The sequence below is a fragment of the Strongylocentrotus purpuratus genome, unplaced genomic scaffold (genome assembly GCF_000002235.5).
Source record: "Strongylocentrotus purpuratus isolate Spur 01 unplaced genomic scaffold, Spur_5.0 spur5_scaffold_10, whole genome shotgun sequence".
In the NCBI taxonomy this organism is placed as follows: domain Eukaryota; kingdom Metazoa; phylum Echinodermata; class Echinoidea; order Camarodonta; family Strongylocentrotidae; genus Strongylocentrotus; species Strongylocentrotus purpuratus.
In genome coordinates, this window is record NW_022145595.1 from 10,774,194 (window position 1) to 10,802,109 (window position 27,916).

Consider the following 27,916-nt stretch of genomic DNA (forward strand, 5'->3'; position numbering starts at 1 on the left):
TATTTGTCTCTGCTTTTTCGCCCTTAATTCCAAATTCCTTTATGATTTCCCTTTTTTCGCCAATATTTTGCGCTAACATTTTCTCTCTCCCTGCAGCTTCTATCTCCATGTAAAGAGGCACCTTCGTATCTCTCCCTACCCCTTCTCCCCCATCTAGCCCACAACTTTAATTCTATTGCTCTCACAATCCCCAATCCCTCTTCATCTTCAGGTAATCTACTATCACGACGACGATGACGACCACCACCACGATCACCACCACCACCACCATCATCATCACCACCTCCAACACCATCATCATCCTGACCACCTCCAACAACACCACTATTACTACTACCATCGCCAATTCGCGACAGGCTTCCTAATGGCTCTCCCTGATCCTCCCTACCCCTCCCCTAAATCACAACATACATCTTTATACATCTTCATTTACCCTCCTTAATCCTCCGCCATCCACCCTACCCCACCCAATTCCAACAAACATCTTTATTAACCCCCTCCCCCATTCATCTGCTACATGTATCTCCTGATCCTTCCTATACCCCTCCCCTAAATCACAAATACATCTTTATACATCTTCATTTTAATACCCTCCTTAATTCTCCGCCCTCTATCCCCCATCCCATCCCCATTCCAACAAACATCTTTATTACCCCCCCCATTCATTTACGGCATGTATCTGTATCCCCAACCCTCCTCCCATCCACCCAAACCCATCCATCCCCTCACAACATACCAAAGTGTGAACGCACTCTCTGCCAACTCCTCGGCGCGTCACACTTGGGTGACAGCGCGCACATCCATCGCCTCTTCTTCCCTTACGGTGTCCTCAAACCAAAAATCCAAAATTAATATCGCCGCGTTTGCTTCTTAAGAGGTGACGGAGGCGCCGCGGTGTCGGCCCGCTCGCTCGCCCGGAAAGATCGCCCCAGCTCCCATCTCCGGGAATAATAATAACGAAAAAAACCTGTCCAGAAAACATTCATTGAAGAGCATGTGCACCACTCATGTTATAAGCTTAGAGTGGGAAAAGAGAAGGGGAAAAGTGTCGGCGAGTTTCAGCATCGCCATCGTCGTCGATCTTATATAGGCATCACCAATGAAACGTTTGTTGAGGGCCAGAAGGACGTTACTAATTTTTTAGAAATAACAATACCTTTCTGGCACCTTAGTACATATAGATGTCACGGATACTGGTCACTGCATTGTCTTTCCACTTCGTAACTCTTTGATTGATTCAAAAAGAAAAATGATTAAGAGAAGAAGATAAAGAAGAAGAAAGAAGGAGAAGAAGAGGAGAAGGGGTGGGGGAAGAGAAGTAGAAGTAGAAAAAGAAAAGCACTTAAACTATTACAAAAAAGGGCTACCTAACACTGCACATTAAAACGTCGGCACTTAAAAACAAACAAATAAAAACACATAAAACATCACGTACCGTCTCTCACACACACATGTCATGACGTAAGACAAAAATCTAAAGAAAGAGACATTCAATGTCCAACAAAAAATCTTCAGAATATTCTTTAGACTTGAAGAAGATGAAGTATGTAGGGCGATCTACCAGAGCCACCACTCGTACACCCCTTCATACATTATACGGCAGACAGGCTGAAATCGAGCCGAGATAACAAGATATGGAGAGCCCTTTTTTCAAACTCGATCTTCTGATTGAATTTATGAATATGGGAGCAAGTCGAACGGGGAACATCTGCCTGGTCTCTCACGCCCTTCCGCCCCTATTTCATTTCCCCTCTCTCGAGTTTCGTCACTCTTTTATCCCTTTTTGTTTTGTTTAACCCTATATGGCATTTTTCCGTGTGCCTCAATTTTGTATTGGACTCTAATTCAACTCTGACATTTGTCTTTGATAATCTTTTCCCTCTTGTCTTTTCTCTCGAGCCCCCCCCCCTCTCTCTCTACATTTTCCTATGAAAAATTATTTCTATCTTTGTAATCGTCTATTTTTTCTTTTCTTTCTATTCCCTGTCCTCTGATTTTTTTTTAAAGGAAGGCTTAATTCATCTTTTAAAAGAATGCTCTCGCTTAAGGTCCTCATGAGGATCTCTTGTTATTTCAATGCTCTTTCTCATATTTTGTTGAATTCATTCAGTTTTGTTTATCTCCTTTGTCTTCACATTTCTTTCTTACACTCATACATCATTTCTTTTAATCTTCATTTTCTCTCGTATATCAACAAGCTCTTCATCGTTATATATTATTCATATCTTGTACAATATTTTGATGAAGATAATTATTCTTAAAGTTTGAAGAAAAAAACACATCCCCAGTAATCACGGTAATATTACCAACACACAGACAGTGAGACACGCACACGCACACACATTCACATAATACGTATTGTTTCGTGCTGAAGAAATACCAATATAAATGACTTCTAATCTCATAAATCGTCCATGAATTTTACAAATAAGCACAACCGTTGTGTAAATTCTTAATTTGTGCCAACAAAACAAAAACAATAAATATATACAGTTAAAGGTTGATGTATAATTCTGTTTGTATAATGAGGATATACTCGCTCACGATCTAACGTAGATCAAAGTTGGGACGTACAAGCCCTTATACGGATCTCATTTCATATGGGGGCCTGTCGATCTCGTCAGCGGCTCTTCAAAAAAAGAAATATTAGGAGCCAGACGAGGAAAATTGACAGCAGCCTCATTAACGTTCTCTCTCCCTGATACTTAATAACGCCCCTCCTCTTAGCTCGACTCTCGTCCCTTCAACTTCTGTCTCTCGCCGTCAGTGCCTGTCCATTTCTTGCGCCCTCTCTCTCCCTCTCTCTCTCTCTCTCTCTCTCGGTCTTTTTTTGTCTCTCTCGGTCTTTTTTGTCTCTCTCTCCAACCCTCTCTCCTTTATCGTTCTATTCTGTCTGTTTATCTCATTCTTCTATCTTTATATTGTCTCACATAGTAGTCTGTAATTTCTGTTGCAATTCTCTTTCTTTAAATGCCTTTCCTTTCCTCTCGTATCCCTAATCAGGAAAAACCAGTAGTCAAGCCGATGTGCTTTGTACATGTATGCCCTTCCTGTTTGATATTTTCAGTTTTTTTTTCTCTCTCTCCCTCTCTCCCCTCTCTCTCTTTCTCTCTCCCTCTCTCCCTCTCTCCCTCTATCCACATTCTTTCCAACATCTTCCTCACTTTTCTATCTCTCCCACACACACTTTTTAACCTCACTCTTCTTTTCAGATTCTCCCTCTCTCTCTCCTTCTCTCACTGTTCACACACATGCTCGCATATACATACACACACACACACACACGCACACGCACACACACAAACACACCCACTTTACACAATCATTCTCTCTCTCTCCCCCTCTCTCTCTCCCTCTCTCACTGTTCACACACACACACGCGCACACACACACGCACTCACGCACTCATTCTCTCTCTCTCTCTCTCTCTCCCCCTCTCTCCCCTCTCACCCCTCTCACCCGCTTTATCCATCTATCTTCCCCTTTATCAAAATTCTTTCCAACGTCTTTTTCACTTTTCTCTCTCCCCCATCCATTCCACCACCCACTGTCCTTCCTCACTCTTTTTTTCAGAACCCCATCTACACACACACACTAACACTCACTCACTCTCTCTCTCTCTCTCTCTCTCTCTCTCTCTCTCTCACTTTACCTCTTTGCCTTACTCTCACTCCACTTCATCCACCCTTGGCGCCAGCACCCATCGATGACTGTTTACCAAGATGAAAATTATCTGCCGCCGCGGCGCTTCATAAAACAGCGGTCTGCCTTAAAGTGCGCTCTTTAACATGTCATCTGCCGTGCTTTTTCACGCCCGACAGAAACTGATCAATCCATGTACCTCATTAGTTTTCATTCGCAGACCGCTTATCAGTCGTCAAATCTTGTTCGAGCCATACCCCCCCCCCCATCCCCCTCCACCTCACCCCCTTCCGTGCAACGAGACCATCATTTGCTGTCTGTACTGCAAATTCTAGCAAATGTTGATCAATGTTATTCGAGAGAGAAACAGAGGGGAACATAACTGAAGTACCCTTTCCCCCTTTTTTCCCTTATCAAAGCATAGACCCAAACCCCTAAAAAATAATTAAACAAAAATGTACTCGTAGTCGAGTCATACTGCCCTATGATAATAATCCTCAATTGCACTACCCCTCGGATAGGAATTAAAGTCGAAGGTCTACTACTTTAGAAAAAATCTGATCACTCGTGAAGAAAATTGCAAATAATCTACTTGTCAGAGCAAATTCAGCTCATATAAATATGGGTCTGATCTATTAGACTATCAATGTTTTCTCAAATGAGGTTTAGATATAATGCTAAGATATATTATATGATATTAAAACAGCATGGAAATCATTGAGGTGTTTCTCTCCCATTATGATCACAGGGGAAATAGGATTAACATTCTACTAATCCAGATTTGCATTTTTTTCACCTCAACGTTAATCCGCCACCCTCCTCCTCTGATTAAGCATTCGTTAATAACCATTAACGAGAACCATTTACATTTTTTCCTTGTGAAAAAAAAGTCTACGCGAGGGACATCTAGGTATAGATATTAAATTTAGACACGCTTTATTGAAACATGTTAAACGGTAAATGAATACAATGAAAGATGATTCTTTCTGAGCGACAGTGTTTCCTATTTTTTTATTATCTAACTCGGATTATGATGACATTCTGGTATCACTTACTTCTACTACTTTTACTACTTCTACTACTTCTACTACTTCTACTACTTCTACTACTTCTGCTACTTCTACTACTTCTATTACTTCTACTACTTCTACTACTCCTACTACTTCTACTACTTCGACAACTGCTACAACTTCTATTACTTCTACTTCTACTACTACTTCTACCACTACTACTACTACTACTACTTCTACTACTTCTACTACTTTTTCTACTACTACTACTACTACTTCTACTTCTTCTACTACTAATTCTACTACTTCTACTACTTCTACTACTTTTACTACTTCTACTACTACTTCTACTACTTCTACTACTTCTACTGCTTCTACTACTTTTACTACTTCTACTTCTTCTACTACTTAGTACTTCTACTACTACTACTTCTACTACTACTACTACTACTACTTCTACTACTTCTATTACTACTACTACTTCTACTACTTCTGCTACTTCTACTACTTCTTCATCTACTGCTGATATCTCATACTCTACTTACAAAGATAAATGATAATAATCATAACAAATATAATGTTAGTAATTAAAATGATAATGAAATGATGACAATAACAACGACAACAACAACAGCAATAATTAAAAAAAATAGTTACTATTTAATGATAACAATAGTCGTAATGATGAAAGTTATATTCATCTATTATAGTAAGGTTACGATGGCCGCATTTCTAAAAATACAAAAAAGAAATAGGCCTACATAAAAGGTACCGAAAGTAAGTTTAACTGACTTTAAAGGATATATTGGCAACGTAGCTCAGATGAGGTTATCAAGTTATACTTAATTACTTGTTTTATTGTTAAAAGCGCTATTATTACATGTACGTCATACAGACGGGTATATAGTTACTGGAGGTTCTTCTCTTTTCACCTCCTCCCCCCCCCCCCCAGAGATTCGACATTTTATTGAAGATGTCGTACACATGATATAACAAACACCATGTTCATTTGATATTTGGGCTTTATAACAACAATTTGAGAATAATTTTTATCTCAGTATAATTAATCGTATCTCCTTCAATAAATCATAACTGTACAATAATGAAAATAATTTATCTCAATGTGTTGGAAGTAAAATATGTGATCATGGTTAAATACGATTAAGATTTAATATTTTTACGATTGATCGTAAGTCTTAATTTTATGTTACCATGGTTACAGGGCCCTGACCAGATTAACGTTGCAAACATATAATTCAGCCCTTTCAGAAACCATCTGTTCTAATAGAAAGTTAGCATGGCATTATGCCATAACCAAAGCATCGCGTCTTTAAATTCACCAGTATTTCACATGCACACACGTTATGCCCTTTCGCTATTTACAAAGATGTTCCCGAATTTGACAGACAGTCTGACATCGACTGATAATCGATCAACATCGATCCCATGTTGACGATGATATCGAATACAGTTGATTCAGTAAACATTCCAGCCTGTGAATGAAAACATGGTGTCAGGTTTGATTTCAGCATCCGCTTGGTACTATAGCATCGGTGTCGAATATGAGCCAACATACTATAAAGAGAGATGTGAGTTGGTCTAGTGGTAAGTTCACTTGGTCAGCTCTCTGTCTTTGCCTACAAACTGACTCTGGCGGACCACGGTTCGATACTGAGTCAAGTCCCTCTGATGGTGACGTTAAAGTTCGTAGAGATAAGACGTAAATAATTATTTATGATTGATACACGTCTGTAAAAAAAAACTTTAAAAAAAACACTAAATGTGTGTGGGGCCTCATCACCCACTCTCTTTTCTTATTTCCTTATTTTTTTTATTTCTCTACTTTTAATTTGTTTGGGCTTATTTACCTTTTGCTCTTTATTTATCTTTAAAAAAGGGATATGCAGTTGTTAATTAGGCCTATATGAAAAATATGATAGATTGATTCATGTATTTTGCCTAGAATATTCTATTATAAATCATGTATTATGACTACGACAAAAATATGAAAATGCATTTGTTATATTTTTTAAATTAGAATGTACGTGTAATTTTGTTTATGTGAAAATAATTTTGTAATTTTTTATGAAATATAATTCTACTTTGCAATTTTGTTCATGAGGGGAAGAACAAAAACTTATTAAAAAATACACACGCTATCTACCAGATTACTATTCCATAGTGTACTGAATTATATTGATGACAATTTTAGCTCAGTTGTCGCTCGCCACAAATTTTGTTTGGTGTATGTGTTATCATTATGAAAGCAGAAGGACTCTTAGCTTATTACAGAAGTAACATTATTATACTTTGGAAACTGTTTCATACATCTTTTTTTTAAAGTTTCATATTTTGTTAATATCAATTGACTACTACCGAAGTCATCTCGGCTTTGTATGTATGAGATGTTAAGTTTAAAGATCTAGGAGTTAAACTAAAAGTTGAATAAACAGACCTTGCAAGCTTTCTGAACTAAAAAAGTTTAGAGTGTGTCGGTTGGTGAAACTAATCAAATGATTAGTAAGCCCTTTCCCGTCGGATAATTTCAAACATACTATAGTCGGCATGTAAGCTCGATGGAAAGAACATAGCACTCCATATTTTTTGATCAACTTATCATATTTTCAAGCACACTCCAAGGTCAATTTTGTCGCAGCTGACCATTTCGTACTTCTTCAGACTTCCTGTCGGCGGGTAAATAAAAACATGACGCATTTTTTTTTAAAATTCTTTTTAATCGGTGTTTAAAAGTGTTTTGACCGCCACTTTTAACCGGGAAATCGGCCGGAGGAGGGCCATCGTCATACTCCGTAGTTCCGAGTTTACCCATGTCAATGGGTGCTTGGCAAAATTGAATGGGGTGCTTCGATGGTAAAATCATTCATTATATTCACAACTTCTTCGCTCCGATTTACGTCTACTTTGAAGTCACCAAAATTGTTCACTGTGTGTTTGTTCTTTTCAATCGTTAATCGTGCTATGATTTGGTATTTATCCTTCATTTCCAAAATATTTTTTGATGTCTTGAATAATGATCTGAGTTAGGCCCTTTTTGCAGCAAGCATGAAGCTCTGGGGTCTCAAAGACTCTGACCCGTGCCCATGTAGTCAAATTCAGACTGTTAAGCATGTTCTGAATGAGAACCCCCCCCCTGTTTCATCACTGATATTGATAACCCACATTAACTCTGGTGTCATATTGAAACATTAATCAGTTATAAAGAGCTATGGGTGATGTATGCAAAATATCAGAATAATAGTTTTTGTTTTTGTTACTGAGTGAAATGGACGTTACTTTTTACATATCACTCTGAAACTCCACCTAAAATAAAGTTTAAAGGCATTATCAAGGGGGGGGGGGTGTTATATTATGTTTTCTTGGCGACTTGAACATCAGTGTGTTTCATTTCGTTTTATCGGTGTTTGAAAGGGTTGTGACCACCACTTTTAACCGAGAAAATGGCCGGAGGAGTCCCATCGTCATACTCTGTAGTTCCGAGTTTCCAATTGTCAATAGGTACTTGGCATAATAGGATAGGCTACTTCGGTCGTCAGTTAATCATGCATCAACATTTATTCGTCCACTAGAGCTAGAAGGGTTGTAACTACACTCTAAGAACTGTAGTGTTAAATCACTTTTTAAAAGGGCCGAGAAGTGACCACTTTTTTGCAAAATAGTTGATTAACACTTTGAACATGCTGGCTCCAACAATATAAAGGTTGATTCTAGCAAGATAATAGTATCAATCTGACATTTTAAAAGAGCGGCCACTCCTCGGCCCTTTTAAATTGTGATAAAACATTTCAATTTTTAGAGTGTAATATACTTTTACAAAGAGTTATAAAGCCTTTCTTGCTCTCAGCCAGTGTCTTGTTCGTTAGTTCATTTTCATCGCCCCAGCTTTTTTTCATTTATTAAAAATGTCAAGTACTGTAGTCTATACGAACCTCTTTTCTTCCGCAGTTTGACAACAACGATTGGATGGTTTCTATTCAAGATAATATAGTCTTTGTACCCGACTGAGATCCATATTATCTTTATAATCATGAATGAATTATTAAGGAATTTTGTAATGAATTATTAAATAAAAAGATGTATTCTTTGACAAGCTATCGTTTGAAAGTTAACACACCTCTTTCTCATTTCCTTCCGATTTTTCTTCTTCTTCTTCTTCTTCTTCTCTTAATTCTTGTTCCAATCCTTCTTGTTTTCTTGCATCTTCTGTCTTCCCTCATATGCTAGGAATACTCTAATGGAATAGAGATGGTGCACACATTGCTGGCACATTGATCCGATGATTAATCTTTATACCTTACTATAAAACCTTTAAAGAGAAGGTTGAGTTCTGGGAAGAGGTGAAAAATAATTTGTGAGCATTACTCATTCTTATTATGCAAGTGTGGAAGAACATCAATTAAGACATGTTCCCTGAAAAGCATGGCTCTTCAAATGCCTTCATATTCTAAATATACATGTAACATCGTAAAAATCGGGGGGCCGGCTTTTTACACCACGTATTCGTGTAGTCCCATATACATCTTTCTGTGCAAGTGTTTGTAACTTTACCAAGACTTGGCCACATTTCTTATCATTTTGATGATTCCAGAACCTTGCAATACACACAAATTCTTATATGCTAGATGATCAACCTTTTCTGGTCGGTTCCACACCGTTTCTTTCACAATGCAATCGCATGACCAGAACTCAACTTCATCTTTAAAAGCATATTAAGTGCCATGTTAATCATAATCATGATATAGCCTAATTATGGTTTGTTAAATAATAAACAATTAAAACCTCATCTTCAAATTGCGTACTTCCTTGAGTGTTTGTCTTGCATTTTGTGCGTCACGACGAGATTCGATTTATGAAAATTACGACCAAAGAAAGCGCAATCATCAATACCTTAATCGAATAATCAAAATGTTATCTCGAGAAATTTGACAGTACTTGGAAAGAAATTAATTTGTGATTAGATTAAAGATCATCATTTAAGATTATTAGTAGGGATCGTTCAATTGCTAATCAAAATGAATTATATATATTTAGAGCGACCCGAAGCAAATAATAACAGGGTATGATTAAAAATAGTCTGAACCAGGACTTATTATATTTATGATTATTTATTTTGATTAAATCATATTTCTACAGGTGATTAGTTTACGGATTACGTCAAGTGGAGCACATAATTAAAAGATAAAGAGGAGTAAAACAGTGACAACGCAATGACAGAGAGAGAGAGAGAGAGAGAGGACAGAAGAAAGAGCAGACTACATGTACTCCCTTCCTCCCCTCCGCCCCCCCCCCCAAAAAAAAAGAAGAAGAAGATTAAAGTAAGATGTTGAGAAAATGAACAAGTTGCGTGGAAGTTGAGAGAGAGAGAGAGAAAGAAAGAACCGAAGATAGAGCAGACTACATGTAATCCCCCCCCCCCAATAAAAAAAAGCAGACGATTGAAGTAAGATGTTGAGAAAATGAACAAGTTGCGTGGAAGTGTGACAAGAACTTGATGCTTACAGAAATAGCACGAAATGAATGATGGAAATGACAATAAATATTCAACAGGAACAACAAACACTTATCAGGCTTATGGAAAGGGGGGAAAGGCTTGAAAGATCAACATGTACGAAGCGCGAGCCAAATTTCAAGCGATACTTTAACACGGGCGGAAAGCACGGATGTCGCCTGTAGCACTTCAACGCCCTCTCGAACCGGCGGAATCCCCGGGGGAGCCCCAGGGAAAGAGGAAAGCATTTCATGTAAAGCACTGTTTAATCGCATCGAAAGTGTCAACTCCTTTTCATAAGATTTTTTTGTTTCGTAGCGAAAGTGGCGAGAAAGGAGGGGGGGGGGGGGGGGGCAACTGCTGTCTCCAAGAGCGTCTGATCGCATCATACGGATGGAAGCAGTAAACTTGAACGCGGGAAAATTTTCATTACTTTTTCATCGCGCGTTTTTGCGTTCACGGTCAGATAGTGTACAAGCAGATAGTTTGTGTAAATTGTCTGTCTAGTGGGTGCTTGGAAGTTAATGCGTACATGGTCATTTCGATCTTAAAACGCTTTTAGCATGAATTCCAGCAACTTAAGTTACTTTACGAGATTCTTGTGGGATTCTTCAGCCGCTAGGGAACTATGATTCCCAACTTTTTAAGCTGTTGTTCTGGGATTTCGAGAGGGACGAGTTACTTTTAAACAATAATATTGTTAAGAGGGTCTGGGAATAGCATTGATGCGGAAACTATGAGTGGATCTCTAAAAAAAAAAGTAGGGCTGGGATGAAAATCAAAGGTTAGTCCGATGAAGCAATAACAAAATTAAAAAACAGGGAATTATAACGGTTATATGAGAAATGGAAACAAAACTTTTTGGACAGAAACGAGAAATAAAAAAAGTAAACTACACTGTAAAGAAGTTCTGGAACGGAGGTGGAAATGGGGTTTGGGGTGTTGATCATGATGATGTAGAAATATTTGTTCTTCGTGTGCATGTTGATAATGAAAATAATGATGATAATACTACAATAATACTATGTAAGTAAGTAAGTAATATCGATGGTAATGATGATAATAACAATAATAATGCTAATAATAATAGTGATTATGATGAGAATAATAATGATGCTAATAAGTTGGTGTTATTTACCGCGGGTAGCCACTTCAGTATTAATACCGCTCTTCCTTTGGGCTCTGCAATTATTATTACCTCCAGCAATAGCCACGTATTCCCATTAGTACACCTGGGTAGAGAGTGGCAAATGTGACTAATGTCTTGCCAAAGGACGTTAGTGCCAGGCTGGGGTTCGAACCCACAGCCCTTGGATTGAAGTAAATGAACCACCATACCACTAAATATCCACACGTTTTCGACATGCTGTTGAGTTATAATCTTCAATTTTTCCGTTTTGTTTTACAGACAGTTACATTCTTTCAAAATAATCAAGTGCACTTGTCTTTCATACTCCCGACAAACGAAAACAAAGTAGTTTGAAATTTCATTTATTTCATGCCTGCAGTGAATGCTTTTCAAGAAAATGTGAAGTATGTTATTAAAAAAATCATTTAAAACAGTATACAAAACATATATCAAAAGCTTCCGAAATGTACTTGCGAAGTCTGGACGACCCATCAAATTTTCATTCCGTTTTATATCTCGTGAAGGATTGTAATTACACACGCGCTTCATTTTAACGAGTTTCAAGTCCTGGTATAAACGGTGCAAGGAGCGTTCGACGCCTTTTAAAGAGAAGGTTGAGTTCTGAGAAAGGTTAGATACAATTTGTCAGCTTTTCTGTTTGATTTTAGAGTAGCTGGACATCCTAGCAAGAATGTCTCCTGAAAAAGATTGCTCTTCATATGCCCTCATTATTTAAATCTGACAAGAAATATCGCAAGTGTTTGGACGTAACTTTCATCTGACATGTTTGTGTAGTGACGTAGTCCCATACATATTTTTGTGTAGAGTGCATGTGACTTTCGGCAAGACTTACTCCATTTCTCCTCCTTTTTGTATCATTCAAAAACCTCACAGCGTACACTCCTATTTGTATATGCTACATCAATCCTTTTCCAATCATTTCCAGTCTCTTCACAATGCATCCGCACGACCAGAAATCAATTTCATCTTTAAGACACAAATTAGATTCTTAACAAGCATTGGACACGAGTACATTATTATTTCCTCTTATAATTCGAGCGGTAAAGATTGTTCAAAGGTGCCAGAACAGCGGCACCCGGTGTTGAAGTGGTCTCGGATAGATCGTTCAGAATCCCGACGAAGATGTCTTCATTAAAGAAGATGCGCTGGGATAAAAGGAATGAAGTGAGATGAGTGTTAAAATGATGTGATTACAATGTGGAAGAAGACATGGGATGAGAAGGGACCGAAGGGGAAAGAGAGAGAGAGAGAGAGAGAGAGAGAGAGAGAGAGAGAGAGAGGGGGGGGGGTGTTGAGGAGAGATACTGTTTCCGAAGAGACAGAAGAAGGCGAAGGCGCAAGGGTGGATAGAGTAAAACGATAAATGAGGATTTCATACTTGCGACAAAGCTAGACAAAGTATGAAAGGAAAGTTTATTTCCTCCAGAGACAGATGTTTGAGTACTGGTTTACGGGATGACATAAAAAGATATAGACAGTTTCTACAAACAGTTTTAGACTGGAAAAGAATGCAAAAGCGAATCATAAAGGAACAACAAAATTACTTTATTTAGAGTGTCATTTTAAAGGGGAAGATAGAATTAATGTGTTTTTGTTGGGAATGAGTTTTAACAGAGGATATGAAGAAAATGATAGATGAATATAAGATGAGAATGAAACTTAAAGATAGGCAAAGCATGTTAGACAAATTATGTTACGCAAAGTAAGAAAGAACTAAATAGTTAAGAATACATTCAAATAGCAATAAAACAAACAAAGATGGTATGGTTTTTTTAATAAATCATAAAAGTAAACAAAACGATGCTAATAGTGGTATGAAAGGACACTGAGGGGAGATGGAAGGGAAGACGGCGATGATGATCGAGAGCGGAAAAAACGATAGAACCAAAGATGAAGGGCCTCGTGTATTTAGAATCCGAGCAGAAAATTGTGAAATTCGATGATTCCCCGCTCCTCAAGCTCCTCAAATTGTTTCATCCTAAAGAGCGATCGAGGCGCCCAGATTGACGCTTGTGACAAGATGGTTATGATTTAATAACATCCGTGATGAAAGCAAACAAAGTATTTGATTGATGGGATGGTTATTATGAGGTTCCCCCTTTTTTATTCGAGGCTTACAGTTTTTAGAACCGAATCTTGAGCGCTATGAAAACTGTTTGACACTTGCCACTCAATACTGTGTCCAGTCTAATCGGATACTGTTTCAGATATCTGGTGTCGCCGGCGAACCGACATTTGCTCCGACGCCAATTAGAGGTGTCACGGTGCAGTGGTTCATTCATTTGACTTTCAATACAAGAGTTGAGGGTTCGATTCCCTTTGACGTCTTTCCACATCCCCCTCCCCATTCGCCCAGGTGTACATGGGTACTAAGCAATAATTGCTAGGGCAGTAATATTATTGCAGAGCCCGTAGGGAGCAGCGTTGATGCTGATGAGGTTTTCCTGGGTAAAAAAAGTAGTATAATTTATTTCGGAAAGATGTAGGATTAGGGTGAGTGTTATAATTGGGTTATATGTTAGGGTTAGGGTTGGGTTATGTACAGTGTTGGGTCAGAGGGTTGAACTTAAGAGTTCGACTGGTGTAGGAAATTAACGCAGAGCAATTGACGCAGAGCGATATTGTTGTCGCAAGAGCATATCCGTACATTATGTGTCGCTATAGGAGTCATTAATTTTGTCTTGATGCGCGGAGCTTTCTCGCCTTTGGGCGAAGATTTGTCATCAATTATAATGGACATAAATATTGAATTGATGAGATAAGCTCTGGAATTACATTTCCCATCGATTGAGCTTTCACACTGTTTGTCATGATGATAGCAAATGTAACTTAATTATTGGTGATGATCGTCAAAATCCGAGTGACTACTGCGAGGCGCTTGCGCCTTTTTTCCAAAAATTTGCCGAAAATTGTTCATTTGATTTAACTCCTTGTTTGTTTGTCAGTAATGCAAAGAATTGTATCTTTCCTTTAACGACGCTTTTCTCTTTTCTCCATCTTGTATTCATTAACGCAATCAGTATAGCCATCATCATCACCTTCATCCTCATGATCATTATCATCATGATCGTCATCATCGTCATCATCATCATCATCATCATCATAATTTCTTACCTAATCTATATAGCCTGTCATGTCTGCCGAGTCTATTTAGTGTAACAATTAGGGTTTTATTAAGTTTGTCGCTGTACCTGTTATTGATTTTTTTTCAAAATAGATTTTTCATTCTCTTTTTACTTTATTATATCTTATTCCTTATTTCATAACCCTAAACGAACCAATGGAAGTTTACGCCTAATAGGTAATCTGCCATACCAGCATAAATGACCGTGTAATTATACGGTTACATCTTTGCTGTCGTCAATATGTAATGAAGATTTATGTCTGTTTTGTCACATGAAAATAAAGAGAAAAGTTCAGAGGGAGGTCAAGTTCAAAATCAGCTTTAGTTGGTCACTCTTTAATCTTTTTTGTTTCAAAGTTTGACCAAAATTAAAGGGTGTTTTCAAACTGTTGGCTAAGCTCTCTGATGGGCTGTCCGAAGTGGAAGTGGATATTTCCTTCAGAGCTGGTCAAACCACTTTCCCCATGGGCATTATTACACAGAGTGTCGATAATTATTGTAGGAAGATGCTGCGAGAGATGACTTACTCGTGATGTATTTTGTAGGACGTGAATAGGGCATCCTGTACTCGCGTTTAGGGCTGATGTGTTTACACGTTGGAAAAATAAAACGTTGTGATAAGCTTACTTTGAAGTACTTTTCTATGTCCATACGTTATGAGAGCCGGGTTCGGAGTGCCTTTTCTTGTCCATACGTTGTGATGAGCTTACTTTGAAGCACTTTTCTATGTCCATACGTTGTGATGAGCTTGCTTTGGAGTGCTTTTCCTTGTCTATACGTTGCGAGATCTTGCTTTGAAGTACTTTTCCATGTCCATACGTTGTGAGATATCTCATTTCTCATTTCGAAAACTGGTAGAACGCTAACCTATACCATCTCCTTTAGCCTGGCTTGCGAGGTTTGAGTGTATTTTACTGTCAAAGTTTTCATGGGCACACGGGGCACAATTTCATAAGGGGTGTGATGTCCTCAGTTTCCAGAAATATTGCGATAAGAAGAGAGGAAGCAAATAACTAAATCACTTAATGTAAGTGATGTTATTTAGTCATTGAAATGTACTATATAAGGTATATACAACTTCTTGCGGACAACCATGCCGCCCGAATATTGGGCGACCGTTGATGGAATGGTCAGTGAAGTTGGACATCACCGCCCCTCCATCGGGAATAATTTGGCATATTATATTTACATATTCAGTATACACAATACATGGAGCTGTAAATCTAACCATTCATTCGTTTAATCATAATATCAAATGTGAACAAATTACTTCATGATGCCATTTCGACCAAAATAGACCAACGTAAGAACACTGCTGTGCCGTGTAGACAAGTCTCTAATCTACAAATCTACAGATGCACAAAAGTGCAAAAAAAATAGGTGAACTTTTCGAGAACTAGATTACAACTTTAGTCAGGAGAAGGCGTGACAAAGTCAGGCCTTGAATTGACCGAGATGTTGTTGCTTTTCCCCTTCTTTGTCACTAATCTCTACTAGAAATCATGTCAATATATGCAGACTTGTTTTGAAGGACAGTTCGCAATTACTCCTTCTTCCTGCCTTTGTAAAATCCTTTTATTCCTTTTGTTTTGGAGGAAATGCATCCAAAATTCAAACCACTTGCAAGCGAGAAAAGTGCAAGGCGCTTTGAAATGTGTGGTCTGAAAATTGGGACGTGCGCTTGTTCGTTACAATACCACCAATTGGGGAAAACAGGTTTCAAAATGGATTTATTGAGGGGATTATCAGTTGCAAAGTACAATGGAAATTAAATAAAGATGTACAACGATTGTTTAACATAATTTAATAAATTGTGTAGAAATCCCCCGGGTTACATGTCATAATGTAGTTAAGTTTGTCGGAGTTGATTTTTCCCCTGGAGTAGGAAGTCATTGTTTATTGTAAATGTTAAGTTACGGCATATTAAATGCACCGACATTTACCTTCAGAATTGTCATTATCCCTATATGGCTAACATACTTCGTGTAAATTAGCACGGATCAGCACAATTCATTGAACATAACGTCTTTAATCATATAGTCCCTTTATTTTTGCTTGTCAATAGAAATCTGAATCTCCCAACAATAATTCAGTTCGAATCTATGAACCATCGATAGAACTCTATGCAAAAATCAGCCCTCGGTTACTGTGTTTGGAGTAAAGTACTCAAAGTTCAAACACGACCGCAACTTCACTCGAAAAATCAACCTGAGCCAATTTCAATTGACGTGTATACGTCACCTTTTTAAATGTGCGAACATTACGAAGACGTATTACATGATCCGAATATTATTTCTAACAGGATATACAATACTGTATTGAATTTGCCTTTGACTTTTTTTTTTCAGGGACTTATATTTCATTTCATTGTATCGAAATAGACCGGAGCAGATAACAAAACCTACAAGATAAACATGGTAAAGTTGAGTTCTGTTCGAGGGACTACATCATGAACAAAACTGGAAGCAATCGGGAAAAGTGTGTTATTATGTATAACATAAGAAGTTTCGGATGAATACTGTGAGGTTTTCGAATCATCAAAATAAAAAAAGACTATCTCGGTGAAAGCGACTTGTGCTGCACACAGAATTGCATATATGGGACTACATCACACAAGTGTCATGAAAGTTTGGTCCAAAATTATTTATCATCCTATTTCGAATATGAGGGCATGTGAAGAACCCACCCCCCCCCCCCTTCCTCCCCCTCCCATTTTGGAGAATATTTCTTTATGATATTCTTCCAAACTTAAAATAAAGAGAAGGAAAAAGCTCACAAATTATTGTACACGTATACTCAACTTTCCCTTTTCATTGTCATACGTACTACAAGCTTACTTCTATACTATGCAGAGAATAGTCATTATTTTTTAGTGGGCGTAAACTACGAGAAGTTTTGATGAATTGCAGAAGAAAGTACATCTTCAAAGTTTGAGGCTGCGGTAACTAGGTTTAATTCGCTGGTTCCTCCCCGTGTACTGGTCTTCCGCCTGTCAGCTTTAATCGACACTGCTCCGTGTCAAAAAAGAGAGGAAAGAGAGGAAATTCAAAGGGAAAAGGGTGAGATAGAAGGAGAGAGAGAGAGAGAGAGAGAGAGAGAGAGAGAGAGAGAGAGAGAGAGTGGGAAGGGGGTTCATAAATGAGGGAGAGAGAGAGAGCGCGCGAGCAACTAAGATAGATATATAGATAGAGATAATACAAAAGTAGAGATAGAGGGAAGAGAGAGAGAGAGAGAGAGACAGAAATGTATATAATTTTTTTTTTTTTTTTTTTTTTTTTGGGGGGGGGGGGGAGTTCGTAGGGAAAATGAGACAGAGAGAGAGAGAAAGAGCAAGCAAGGTAGATATAGAGAGGGAGAGAGAGAGAGAGAGAGACAGAGAGAGACAGAGAGAGAAACAGAGAAAATGAGAGAGAGAAAGGAAGGGATAGAGAGTAGAGGGGGTAAAGTGATAAGAAGAAAGTAAAGGACAGAGAAAGAGACAAGATAGACAGACACTAAGTATAGTTTGTGTGAGAGTGCATTGGGGCACTGTCATACAAATATACTCAAACCAGCGCAACAGGTTTGAGGATACATTTTCTTAAAAGGAAAACAGAGATGTACATGAAAGATACCATTAAGCGTTGTGATATTTATTTCACATGAATTATGCACATAAGTCGGAGAATATATCGGCGTTGCAATTCCATCATTATAGCCCTTTAAAATTGAGGCAACATTCTGTGTCGCCCGATCTTGATCAATTATTCATCTGACTATACTAGCAGATGACCACTAAAATAAATCTCAGTCTTATAAATTTTGTCGAGAAATTGCCTGAGTGATGGGGAAAAGATAAGATGAAAATCGTAGAAGGCTAAGATCGGAGATAAGAGGCGAAAAATCAGAGGATAGCTTAGTTTTTGACATTTGTGAAACCTGGAAAATTGGGTCAGATTATTAAATTGTAACTTGAGAAATAGAACTCTGATCACAGAGACTGGTCATTTGTGTTGAGAGGAAGTGAAGGGGTCGATCGCGCCTTATATGAGCATGAAAGAGGATAAGGGAGGGGCGGGAGGGTAGGAGAGGAAGAGGATGAGGAGGAGGAGGAGGGGTGGAGGAGTGGGAGGGAAAAGAGGAGGAAGAGGAGGAGGAGTATGAGAGGAGAGAGAGGAGGAGGAAGATCTAGCGGTAAAAAGTGGATTGGAGGAAGGAGAGTGGAGGAGGGCTGAAAAAGGAGGAGAGGGAGAGGAATAGAGGGAGAGGAAAAGAGGAAGAGGGGAGGGAAAAAGCCAGAAGAGGAGAGGTGGAGGTTGATCGGGGATTAAGGAGACGAAGAGAAGAAGAAGAAGATAGAAAAGAAAGAAGAAGAGAAAGAAGAAGAGAAAGAGGAGGAGACGAGACGGAATTCGAAGCGGTTTTCACCTGGATATTGGTATTTAAATGCTTATATAAAAAAGAAAACCTTGTGCTTATTGATGACGCACAAAATTCATCACAGCATAACATAAGACATTTTATTATCAACATGTGAAACAAAACAAAATGGGAATTACGGGTGTATACAACTTTTCTCGCTGCCTCTTCGGTGGGAATGATGTCAAATATCACTTCGTCTGATAGTGAACGAGATGATTTTGTTTGTTTGTACTTCCAGGATGATAAAGCAACAATCACAACCAATCAGCTTCATCGCCTTCTGATCCAATGAGATTTGAAGGCTGGATTCTTTCTTTTCTCCGTCTCAAAAGTGTACGCCCTCAGGCTTTCATAATTCCAATTTCTGTATTCTATTTGTTTACCTTCTCTGGATTTCGGCATCAAACAAAACTATTCTGGGTCACAAGACATACAGTACGTTGACGAAAAGTAAATTTCTAGGACCCCAAATTATGTCCTTGTTACAATATACTGCAATACGTTCACATAAAATCAGACTAGGGTCAAACGTTTTCAAAATTCTATTTTACGAAATGCTATAATGAATGAAAAAAGATACTCAAAATAAGAATGTTTCAAGAAAATCTCTTTTTAAAACTCGTATGCTGGATTTTTTCGTATTTCTTTCTCTTTCCATTTCCTATCATCCTCTCCATCTTTTCTCTCCATTTCTTATTCTCCTCTTCTCTGTTCCTCTCTCTCTCTCTCTTCTCTCTTTCCCTTTCCATCTCTCTCCCTCACCACTGTTCTGTCACTCGCTATCCTCTCTCAAGTTGAAATAAAAATCGTTATTTCATAAAGTTCTGATTTTGATCCAATCCACTTCTTTCATAAGTAGCCTCTCCAACACTTATCCACAAGTCCCAAAATACCACTTTCATAGACTACCCAGAATCCTTCCCCAAAAGATGAACCTCTCATAACGCTCTGACCATAAATATTACTTCTCCCCAATTGAAACATTTATTGAACATATGTAAATATTTCGGACTAATAGCCCCTTTCAGGGCGATCTCCAAACTGCGGAATAAGCCCACAGGGGATTGATTTTGAATTTGTTAGATGGTCGTTATTTGACGCTACTCAATCACTTTTCGACTTGCTCAGACGACTCCGCGAATCCCGCGGAGATTTCGCGAGGAACGGTTGGTAGGATTTTCTGGAAAATCCCTCGCGATATGCTTTTAGAGTTTGTTAAACAAGCTTCTTGAAATATGTTTCATAATTTCAGGTACTTCCCTGAAGTGCAGAGATTGAAACATCTTAGGATCAGTCATGGGGAAGAGAAAGGTTTACGCGAAATCTCCGAGAGAGGATGGAGTACCTCAGGGAATCATACTTAGGCCGCTACTATTCATACACGTTGTCCCTTCTCCGTATACAGAGTGAAACTTTTCGGTTTGTAACTTGTACCGTGTCCACACAGACGCCTTTTCTGTGATTCTTTAATAGCTACGTTTTACTTTCCACAGACATCTGAGTGTGGTATGAAAACATTTTCTCAATTTCGGTGTTTCCATACGGTGTGTTTCTCGGCTTTTTAATTTAAAAAACGAGTCGAGAATGAATTTCTTTCACGTTGTTTGAAACAGGGTATATCATTGTCCATAGTGGTGTCTAATGTCTCTTGGCAAGATGTCGTGTATAGGCATTTCATCGTCAATAAATATTGCTGTCCATACGGTACAAAATAGTTCAAGCATGGAGACTTATGCCGCATCCAGAATGTCCAGAGGGGCAAATGTGAACTATTGTATATAGAGAAGACCCATTTTTTGGTTAAAGTTACATTTATTTATGTACATAAGTTTCACTATGTCTAAAACAGGAATTTTATAATATCCAGATGGTCATAGTCTATGGCAGACAAAAAAAAATGAGATTCAGGGAAGAAAAGGAGGCAACGCAAGAGAAAAGGGGAAAGAGAAAGAAAGAGGGAGAGACGGATGGAGAGATAGAGAGAGAGATGGAGAAAGAGAGAGACAGAGAGACAGAGAGAGAGAAAAAAATGAGAAAGAAAGAAAAAGAGAGAGAGAAAGAGGAAGGAGTAACTTAGATCTAAATTAATATACCAAAGAAAAAAAAGAAACAGAAATAGAAATGAAGCAGGAAAAACAGGAAAATATGAATAGATAGATAGGAGAAAGGAAAGGAAAATGATGTTCCATCTTTCACTTGAGAATCTACTTGATTAAATCAATATTCCCCTTCTCACAATCCTTCTGAAAATTAATATTTGGTGCGTGGGAGAAAGTGATATTCCCCTGTCGTCAAGCATCATCATGATCACCCGGTCACGTGATCTGTGAAGAGATCTCTCTCTCTCTCTCTCTCTCCCGCCTCCCCTTTTTGTTATTTCACTCTTTCAACTCAACCTCTCTCTCTCTCTCTTTCTTTCTCTCTCTCTCTTTCTCTCTCTCTCTCTCTCTTTCTATCTATCTTTCTCACTATCTCTCTTTCTCTCTCTCTCTCTTTCTCTCTTTCTCTCTCTCTCTTTATCTCTCTTTCTCCCTCTCTCTCTCTCTCTTTCTCTCTCTCTCTCTCTTTCTCTATCTTTCTCTCTCTCCTCCCCTTCCCGTTTTGTTTTTTCATTCTTTTAACTTAACCTCTCTTATTACCTCTAACACTCTTTCCCTCAACTTTCGTGTCCTTTACCCATTTTCTATATATCTTTCTGCCTACCTCACTCTCTTCTACCTCGCTTTTATTAAACCTTCATCCTTCCCCTTTCATATCCATAATTTTGCTAACTTCTCTATTTTTGTCATTCTCCTTATAATGTGAACAGAATGAGGTTAGTCATTGCCCTTTGATCGGGTCGAGTACAAGATTACTAATCGGAGGGGCAGGCCGGGGGGGGGGGGGGGGGGTATGTGTTAAAACCTATTTTGTTTTCATCTTCTTTTAACAATGTTTACAAAATCAACTCTTCCGGAGGACTTTTTTATTTCTCTTGATTTATCTTATGAAATAAAATAGATAATGAGTTTCTTCATTATATGCTCTATATTTGTTGAGGTGGTGCCTATCAGTGTGTTACCAACTTGTATCTTTTTTTCTTCATCATGTCCATCTCGCTTTCCCTCTTCAAAAGCAGCATAATAGGGACTTTTAGATTTGCGTGGACTGATACGTGTGACGTCCATTCAAGTCAGTGCATTAAAAAGGACGTCGATCGTAGCAATCCACGTTGTCGTTCGGCAAATCTAAAAGTCTCTAATATCTCCGATATGCATGACTCTTTATTACCATTCAGCGAATCGCCATCGATGAACTCCAAGAAAGAGATAGGGGTGTTAAAAGAGAATTGGACCCTGCTCGCCTCTTGTAAGGCCCACAAGGAGATATCCATGTTAAAGTAAGGTTCTCTCAAAAAGATTTGAAACTATTTAGAAGTTACTAAACTGTAAAATGTGTACAATATACTAATCCTTTCTTTCCCCTCCCCCTCTCTCTGTCTGTCACTCTCTCTCTCTCTCTCTCTCTCTCTCTCTCTCTCCCTCTCCGTATGTCTCTGTCTGTCTCACTCTCTCACCCCCTTCTCTCTTTATATTATATGTATATAATAGAACAAATAATTAAATTGGATAATCTTCCGTCACGTCAATATACATAATTATATTGTTTTTATTATTATTTTTATATAAATATATAGTTATCATCATTATATCAGCGATTTTGATAGTAATGCTTCCAGGTCATCGGTTTTATTGATATGTATTTCGACTAGAAAAAATGACAACAGCCTTTCGATGCTTGTGTAAAACATCACACCTACTGCTTATGTGTTAGATTGCTCTAACACATTGGCCGATTTTTTTCTTTTTATTACTTTTTTTTGTTGGAGGGGGGGGGGGGGTTGCTCTCACAGGCTTTATGAAATTCATATCCCACGAGTGGCTGAAATGAATATACATCCAACGTTCTTCAACACGTCACATCAAGCCAGCCATGAAGGTTCCTGAATTTTAGATGAAGAGGGCATTGATTTTGAAAATCGCTGTCGACGCCATTCCAAATGATCGCATGTTGATACTGATATCGGTATGCGATTGGATCATAATTCATATACATTTTCCCGCGCTTTGAAAACGACTTTTAGCGAAAGAGAAATTAACGCCGCTCTGAAAATTGAATGAATATTTCGGTATGTCATGTTGTTTGTATATAATAGCATGGAATGTTTCTATGAGAATATCAGTTTCATTTTTTAAAAAACTTATCATGGGTTTCATTAGTGTCTATTCGAGGCGCTTTTTTAAATAGTTGAGTCGCATTAATTAACGAATTAACGAATTGCAATGTGTGTCAGGTACTTAAATGTCATCAAGGTAAAAATGTCCTGGAGAATGTTTGACATGACTTGACTTGACTCAAAGGTCGTGGTTCGGTCCCCGATATTGATATTTGCCACTCAATACCCAAGATAGAAATGGGGACCCGGTAGGATGAGTAAGTAATTGCCTATGCCCTCACGGTGACCATTATGGTAAGAATACTCCCAGGGAGTGGAGATGGTGCACATTGTGCGTGGATGAATCCGATGACCGGGGTAATAATATCTCAATAGCTCAGAGACGAAATTCCGTATTAAGTGCTACATAAATCCAGATTATTATTATTATAATGATAGCCCCATGGATCGTCGCTATTGGTTCCCTCTTCACATTCGTTGTAATACCTCGGAGATTTCGAAAGTGCAGAACAAAATCTCAAAGACTTTGGAAAAATGAACTCAATGGCAATTTCAATACCATTTTGTATATCCCATATAAACTAAAATCATGTTCGGATAACGTTATTAGTCCTTGTTATGTGGAACATTTCAATAGATGCTGGAGAAGGCTATCAAATTGGCCTCGGGTTGATATTTTCGAACTCTTTGCGATCGAGTCAAATAACGGGGATAAGAAAGACATAAAACTATCTAGGGGAACATATGTCAAGGAATGTACAACGGTTATAGACCTTTTGTCTTTAATCATCGGAGACCCCACGTCCGGAGTGCGATTACAGCCTAATGCAAATATTTTTCGATTGTTCTACGAACCTACAAGATTTGTTAAAGCTCCCCACATGCCACTTCACACTCCCAAACACGATGAATTAACAGTAAAAACCATATTTCCCCAATGTATTACAATAGACTCACAAACTCATATTTATACAATAAAACAATATCCTCTAATACGGTTCAATAATCCAACGAACTCGCACTAATACAATAAAACAATATCCCCCATGTATGTTAATAGTCCCACATGCACACAATAATGCACCCCAAACCCACCACGCGCCCCGGACCAACGTCAATTCGTCTCAACGCATCTCCTCTCGATCATCTGGCGTCATGCCTATTTCCATTCTTTCCTTATCGAAACGGTTTCTCGTCTGCACCCAAAACGGAAGGATTCTCTTCTCAAACTATCACCTCTGTGACGTAGGTTATCAAATTTACCTCTAGATCGTTGTCTCTTCCTCTCCCCTTAACCAAAATATGATATCTGTCAGCTTCGCCGCGTTTTTGTAATTTTCGAGAGGAAAGATTCCCAAATTGTATTTGGCATACTTGCTGATGAGATACGAGATAATCAACGAAACTAGTGTTTGTGATCACATGTGCGTCTGTACTGAGACCTATGCACCCATCCGTATTTGGTTTTGGATTGAAACTAGCCGACAGAACATGACTCCAAGGATCATTATCTATGGTGAAGTTTAGTACATCAATCGTAAGACATTAAAGGAAACTTGGCATGATTTGATTACGAGATCTGTGTTATCGGATTAAGATCGCACGTACTATTTAGGCTCTAATACTTCAGTTATATTCCTCAAAAATATAGTTTCGTGTCGGCTAAAAAGTATTTTGATTATTTGAAAAACACGTTATTCATTGAATTATGAAACAATCTGATATCACTAAAGGATCGTGAATTAAGATAAATTTGTGGTCGACGCCATAACAGTTTTGATTTTCAAAACAAAATGATACATTCACTCCATATTTTGGACGCATTTCAGGTCGCGTGTTCCTTCATAATGTTAACTAACAGGGATAGGTTTATTCGACATGCTTTTATTCTCAAAGGGGGCTATTATCTCTACTTTAAAACTCCGAAACCTACTTTTGGATGTTATGGTAAATTGGCAAACTTTAGCTGTATCACAATGCAGGAGGCTTTTACTAGTTAAAGGTATAGACCAGTTTTAGAAACGCCCCCTCTCAAAAAATGAAATGGAAGCTCTTATTACCAATCATGTGAAAGAATATGTTTTGACTAATACGTGATAATACAAATTTTGCCGGGAAACCGCCTACTAATTGATATATTTAGTAAATTATTTTATCTATCCGGACTTGGTAGATATTGCGTAGTCTCATATACATCTTTTTATATACAGTGGTGGTAACTTTACCAAGACTGGGCCAAATTTCTTATCATTTTGATGATTCCATAACCTTGCAGTACACACCAATACTGTCTTATATGCTAGATGATCAACCTTTTCCGATCGACTCCACAGCGTTTTTTTCACAATGTAATCGCATGACCAGAACTCATATTTATCTTTAAGCTTCAAGGTGTTATACTATCTATTTAATGTCTCCCATTTACTACATCATACTTACTGTTCAAATCTTTTAATAGTTGGCTTTGCTTGTAATGTCCCTGTGATTAATAATTCTAAACGGAACAGGAACTAAAGGCAAACTTAAAATTTTGAACATTATTGTCATTAAGTGTGTTGAAATGTTTTTTTCCCCTCTTACGCTTTTGTTTGAATTTGCAACACAGTTTAATTTCTTTTCATGAGGCACATCAAAATTGATCCAGTGATATTTGGAACATGAGATAATTTCAAGAGCAATTACTTTAATATCACATCGCTTCTGCAATATTCTTCAACACATAAGATTAAAAAACATTGAGAGAGCTCACAAATTACTTCTCACCTTTAAAAGGCCTCAACATTCTCTGTGGTAAGTGTAAAACAAATTAGCTCAGCCTCCTATTACCAATAAAAAATAGAAAAATATATAATGAGCAATGAGCTTAAATCACTTGAAGCGACAACCCACGTATAAGAAGTGATACCTGTAAATAATTAGTCATCCGCATCCATTCATCAAATGTATATTTCCTTTTATTGTATTTTTCGAAATGTTGAAAGCGGATATAAATCTCTCCCTTTACCTCGTTTTATTGATCTCATTTATTCAGTGGAGGTGACAGCAGAGAACGCTATTATCATTAGTCAAGCATGATTATTGCTCCCGAATTGAGAGCGTCGACATGATTTTGGAACGGTTACAAAAGGCGCGCAAAGAGCATGTATGAAAATCATTCATCATTTTCGAAACGATTTCAAAAGCAGACGACATTCGAATATCGATGTGTTTGTGCCGTGCTTTCGTAATCGGGTCGAGTTTTTCGCGCCATAATTCACCGCAAAGTGTTGTGATTGTCAATGTGTAATGTGCGAATGATACATTACAGTCATGTTTCAAGCAATATTATGATCATGTAAGCATCGGTACAAATGAAATAAAAGTACGAAGCTTTGTTGCTACCGCAGAATGATATAATACCTATGGAAAATGTTCCGACTGATTTGATTTTATATGAATATGACAAAAGTGTTTTTCGATAAATTCCATTTCAGTTTAGATTCTAGCCCCAAATTGATAGTTTTCATGAACCTTGCTCTTGATTCTGGGAAAGGTGAACAAAAAATTATGAGCGTTTTCATGTCTTCCTATGTTAGTTGATTCAGTACTCTAGCTTGTGACACAAATGCTATTTCCTAAGTGTGCCCCTTGAAATAAAAAATGTCCCTATTGTTAAATTATATTCATATACTTGGGTCGGGTTTTTTTTATTATTTTAAAAAATCTCCAAGAATCTCAGATCTGAGATTTTACTAGCCCAAACTAACTTCTATGAATTGCTCGGTGTAGGAGGTATGCGACAAAACTATGTCGTTTTGAAATCTCCAACATAATATCAGATTTGTGTAAAAAAATACTTTATTACCACCCGTCTTATTTTGAACTATACCCCCCCCCCCCTACTACAAAGGCCCACGGTCCCCCACTCTCATCAGTTAAACCAGGGCGATAAATTTACGCTCAAAATATGAGGGGGAGTGGGCAGCATAGTTCAATCATGACAGTATACACATTTGAATGCAGTAAATATTGGAGGGGGGATACTACCCTGTATTACCACATTAGCGCCGCCCCTTATCCTTACTTGAACCCCCTTCTCTTTTGTTTGTTTGAACCCACAATATCGCACGCTCCAATCGGATTCATTTAGTGGATGGGCCACTCCAAGTGCCGTCGCCAGGGGAGAAGGGGGATCGTGGAGGGACGCTGTTGAACGGGACTTGAGATCTGTTTGCTAAGGAGGACCAACCGGTCGAGTGGCCTTTTTTTTTTACAGCGTATTTATCATTTTTGATGGGTGCTTACAGTCTGCCTGATGCCTCCGCGGGCTCTTGACCGATCACTTAACAAGTTTATCTCATCAATTCTGGCGCGGAAAGTCTCCAATTCACACATTTCAAGTTTTTTTTCTTTTTAAAAAGGAAACTTATATAATTTTTTCAAGCCGTCTTTGCCAGGAATAGGTGGGGTGGGGAGCTACTGCCCCTTACCCTTCCCCTCATCTCCTTCTCCTTTGTTTGTTTGAACCCACAATATCGCCTCCGAAGTTCATCTCATCAATAATTCTGGCGCAGAAAGTCTCAAATTTAAAGATTTCAAAAAGAAGAAACGTATACAGCTGTTTTGTAAACACTTGTAATGGTCTCTTTACTATTTCGACACAAGGCCAATGCCTTGAAAATGATGATTACTTCTATTAAGTACTTTGTTTTTAAGGTTATTCACGTGCTCTACCTTTTCTTAGGGAGGAAAAAAAGGTTACATTTTTTTAAGGGTATTCTATCAAATTTTATTCTGTTTTCATATCTTACAGCACCACAACTATACTGCAGATAATGATTTCCCCTCATGGGACTGCATTTGCAGAGTACTGTTTCTTGAACATCCG